Here is a 5,990-nt window from a genome sequence, read left to right on the forward strand (position 1 = left end):
AATACAGCTACACTTAGGACAACTTAAATAAATACAGCTACACTTAGGACAACTTAAATAAATACAGCTACACTTAGGACAACTTAAACAAATACAGCTACACTTAGGACAACTTATACAAATACAGCTACACTTAGGACAACTTATACAAATACAGCTACACTTAGGACAACTTATACAAATACAGCTACACTTAGGACAACTTAAATAAATACAGCTACACTTAGGACAACTTAAATAAATACAGCTACACTTAGGACAACTTAAATAAATACAGCTACACTTAGGACAACTTAAATAAATACAGCTACACTTAGGACAACTTAAATAAATACAGCTACACTTAGGACAACTTAAATAAATACAGCTACACTTAGGACAACTTAAATAAATACAGCTACACTTAGGACAACTTAAATAAATACAGCTACACTTAGGACAACTTATATAAATACAGCTACACTTAGGACAACTTATATAAATACAGCTACACTTAGGACAACTTAAATAAATACAGCTACACTTAGGACAACTTAAATAAATACAGCTACACTTAGGACAACTTAAATAAATACAGCTACACTTAGGACAACTTAAATAAATACAGCTACACTTAGGACAACTTAAATAAATACAGCTACACTTAGGACAACTTAAATAAATACAGCTACACTTAGGACAACTTAAATAAATACAGCTACACTTAGGACAACTTAAATAAATACAGCTACACTTAGGACAACTTAAATAAATACAGCTACACTAAGGACAACTTAAATAAATACAGCTACACTTAGGACAACTTAAATAAATACAGCTACACTTAGGACAACTTATATAAATACAGCTACACTTAGGACAACTTAAATAAATACAGCTACACTTAGGACAACTTAAATAAATACAGCTACACTTAGGACAACTTAAATAAATACAGCTACACTTAGGACAACTTATACAAATACAGCTACACTTAGGACAACTTATACAAATACAGCTACACTTAGGACAACTTAAATAAATACAGCTACACTTAGGACAACTTAAATAAATACAGCTACACTTAGGACAACTTAAATAAATACAGCTACACTTAGGACAACTTAAATAAATACAGCAACACTTAGGACAACTTAAATAAATACAGCTACACTTAGGACAACTTAAATAAATACAGCTACACTTAGGACAACTTATACAAATACAGCTACACTTAGGACAACTTAAATAAATACAGCTACACTTAGGACAACTTAAATAAATACAGCTACACTTAGGACAACTTAAATAAATACAGCTACACTTAGGACACCTTAAATAAATACAGCTACACTTAGGACAACTTAAATAAATACAGCTACACTTAGGACAACTTAAATAAATACAGCTACACTAGGACAACTTAAATAAATACAGCTACACTTAGGACAACTTAAATAAATACAGCTACACTTAGGACAACTTAAATAAATACAGCTACACTGAGGACAACTTAAATAAATACAGCTACACTTAGGACAACTTAAATAAATACAGCTACACTTAGGACAACTTAAATAAATACAGCTACACTTAGGACAACTTAAATAAATACAGCTACACTTAGGACAACTTAAATAAATACAGCTACACTTAGGACAACTTAAATAAATACAGCTACACTTAGGACAACTTAAATAAATACAGCTACACTTAGGACAACTTAAATAAATACAGCTACACTTAGGACAACTTAAATAAATACAGCTACACTAAGGACAACTTAAATAAATACAGCTACACTTAGGACAACTTAAATAAATACAGCTACACTTAGGACAACTTATATAAATACAGCTACACTTAGGACAACTTAAATAAATACAGCTACACTTAGGACAACTTAAATAAATACAGCTACACTTAGGACAACTTAAATAAATACAGCTACACTTAGGACAACTTATACAAATACAGCTACACTTAGGACAACTTAAATAAATACAGCTACACTTAGGACAACTTAAATAAATACAGCTACACTTAGGACAACTTAAATAAATACAGCTACACTTAGGACAACTTAAACAATTGTTTGTTTCCCCTTCTCTCGATCCACAATATATTTATAATATTTTAGACTCAGAAAATTTTTATTCAGAAAAAAATATCATTATCTTTTTCGCGGGAAGATAACTAAACGCACTTTAATATTTAATATTATTATATAATTTAATATTTAATATTTAATATTTATTTTAGGGTTCTTTATGGAAACCTCAAATTTCACAGATATATGTATTACGTAACCGGACATCATCTTTTTCGCGGGAAGATAACTTAACACACTGAAATTTATATTTATTTTAGGGTACTTTATGGAAATCTCAAATTTCACAGATATATGAAAAAACACTGTGTACATACGTATCAAAAACAGAACATTGAATTTCGTTATTAAAAGGATGGACTTTTAACGTATTAGATATTGCAGAAATGATTACCTTGTCCAACGACGTGTTTTTGTGTTTGGAAAAAAAAATACCTTTGAAGTTTAATAGAATATTAAGATACACTGTACTTCAATGTTTTGTAACTTCCAAGTGCTGTTCACTGTTCACCGATTTATTAAAATTTGAATTCAATTCTTTAGCATAGAACGTAGACAGCATGCTCTAGCTGTAACCAGGTCGGGGTCTCTGCTATAATTCCCATGTCATCAGCAAACATTGATAGAAAAATAGTATCTCATTTGTAATTCAATGAATGGACAACATTGTTTTTTAACAAAAAAATTCTTCAAATCATTTACATTCAGCGCAAAAAGTAATGGAGGTATAACACTTCACCTGGCATTAGACCAATTTCTTTGCTAAAATATTCATTCATAACTCCATCATATTTCGCACATGATTTCACATTACTGTACAATTACTGAATAACTTCTAGCAGTTTCAATCTTATATACCAACATTTCAAAATTTATACCATAACTTATACCTATAAATAGAGTCGAATGCCTTTGGACAATCAACAAGACAATAAAGGCGTTTTTTGTTTGTTTGTTTTTTGTTTTTTTGTTTGTTTTTTTTTTTTTTGGGGGGGGGGGGGTAGTTGGTTTTTTAAGGTTTGTCAATAAGTGATTGTCAAACAACATTGTCCATCAACAGTTCAAAGAAAACCAGATTCTGCATCAGTCAAAATATCAAGACTTGTTGTCCCATTCATATAACTCCTTGTATTAACTACGCTTGTAAATCATTTCACCAAAAAAAAACAACCTAAAGTTATTAGTAAACATCGTGAACGGCGCGGCGCCTCTTTTGAAGTGGAACATTTCCGGTAAAAACTTGATATCAATAGTTTGTTAAATACATGTAACTGTTGGGCAACATCAAAGATTTGATTTGAACATATTTTATTGTGTAAGTAACACAAAAGGATCGGAAACAAGTTCTTACAACTTACAAGTTCCTCTCCTAATGATAATACATACAATATATACAATTGTCATAGTACATGTAATATTACATGTTACTTATAGTTATTGACTTTATAATAATTAAATTTATGGACATACATTTACAAAGTAATTGCAAATATATAGTAGATAACGTTAATGTACAGTATAGAAAGCAAAAGCAGAAAGGAATTTAATTATTAAATCTTCCAGACTCATTAATGAACTTTTGAACTGCTGAAAAAATAAAGCAGTTTGTATTGTAAGACAAATTGTCACTACCCCAAAGAAGCAAATGTGAGTTAATTAAAATTGTTTCATCAAGCTTATTAAAAAGTAATTCAAAAAGATTGTTTCTTGCATTTACATAATTCTTGCATACAAAGAAAAAGTGATAAACATCCTCCTTTTGACCACAAATACAATTGGGTGATTCAATAATGTTTCTTCTATACAGATCATAATTCAAAATACAGTTGTGTCTCAACTTGGTATGTAAAATATTAATAGTGCGTTTACCAAATGAAAAATATTTTGGAGGTTGAGGAATACTTTCAGTAATGTTTTTGTTGAATATGTTGAGAGACGTTGCTTCCCTAACTTCTAATTTGAGAGAATTCCATTTCCGAATGGTGTCAGGTACAAAAGATTTTTTGTAAAGTTCTAATCTGCTGGTTGGAACACTATAATTTTCGCTATTTCTTGTGTGATATTTTGAGACGTTTTTTGTTACGGGAGGAATAATATTGCTCAAGTACTCAGGTACTTGATTTGTATGAATTTTAAACATGGTTATTAACTTAGCCTTATTTCGTCGACTGACCAGAGATTCCCAACCAGTTTCTGTGTAGAGAGAATCTGTAGATGCTAAAATGGGTAAACCAGTAACAATCCTTGCAGCACTTAATTGAACTTTTTCTAATCTCTCCATGTCAAACATATTGCAACCGTCCCATACTACAGAAGCATATTCAAGAACTGGTCTAATAAACGTGATATACATTTTTGATAAATTTGTTCTACCTAGAGTAAACTTAAGTTTTTTCAAAAGTCCTAATTTTTTGTATGCACTGTTTACTATATTATTAATATATTGAGACCAACTTAAATCATTAGAAAAAAGTAAACCAAGATGTCTGTGGGTTGAAACATAGTCCAGTTAACACCCTTGAAAAAATAACTTAGGAAAGGTATTTGAAGTTATTGTAAATATATTGTATGTGCATGTATAATATTAACAATAACCTCTGTATAATATTAACAATAACCTCCAGTGCCTGTGGGCAACAGTGTCTTGACATTTGATAAACAACTCGTTCAAAATATTAATATTTGTCTTCGCTGCAACTTTTGTCAAATTTTGATTTTTTTTTAAGCCTTCATGATTTTCTTTACAAGTAATGTCTTTTTTTAAACTCGTTGTAAACAGGTTTAGCATTCGCACTGGCATATTAACAGTCTGAGGGAACATATATACTGCATTCAACAAGACTTTTAAAATGCGAAAAAAAAAATTCATTCGTCAAAATGCTTTTAGAAAATTTAACTTCCCTCCTTGCAAAGAGAATATGAAAATGTTTTGCTTGCTCAACTATTACAACAGCCTTAAACATTAAGTCTTTTGATTAGTAATGTACATGTACACTATAGAGAGAACTGTAGGCTTGCCAACTCTATACATGTACATGTACAAGTGTATAAATATATACATATACAAATAAATGATACATGAACGTGCATTATCATACAATGTAGGCTTTCCAGCTATATTATAAAACATGCGCAGATCTAGAGAGTGTGGTTGGGAAGGGGGGGGGGGGTCCAGCCCCTCCCCTTTCCTGAGAAGTTCAAATTTCTTAAATTTACATAGTAAAAATTATCGAAAAACCGCCTCGGACCCCCCCCCCCCCCCCCCACCAACTTAAATACCCCCCCCCCCCCCGGAAAAATGTTCTGCATGAAAAGAAAAATTCTTTATGAAGAGGGGTAACTCTCTCCTGATACTCAAACCATGCAGTTGGACACAACTCCTTAAATTGATATTGATACATAAGTCATTTCTAAATTACTCTGATTGTAAAAACATGGTACCAGCATTTGAGGATTTTTACAGGTACACCTAGCTGTACCTACTTTTGTGATTTAGCAGAGTATGCGATACGTAATCGATGATATCATAGGTAAAATTGGAATTATGATTTAAAGTAAGCTATAACTTGCTAAAAAAAGTTTAATTATCAAATGGCCATAGAAATAAGTCAAAAAGACAAAATTATGGGCATATTTTGACCCCACCTAATAAAATTAGAAAATTAGAAATACATCATGTACATGTATAAATGAAAAAAAAATTGAATGAATAAATAAAAAAAATAAATAGACAAATATAGAAAGACAAATAAATAAATGAATAAATAAATGAATAAACAGATGAATAAATAAATATAAATAATCAAATACATGTAAATATCAGAGTCCGGACTCAAGATGTTCGTGAATGTTTCTGTGATCGATATAACAAGCACCTGTCGCACCTAGTGGAACTCTTTTG

Source organism: Crassostrea angulata, chromosome 2 (assembly GCF_025612915.1).
Source record: "Crassostrea angulata isolate pt1a10 chromosome 2, ASM2561291v2, whole genome shotgun sequence".
Taxonomy (NCBI): domain Eukaryota; kingdom Metazoa; phylum Mollusca; class Bivalvia; order Ostreida; family Ostreidae; genus Magallana; species Magallana angulata.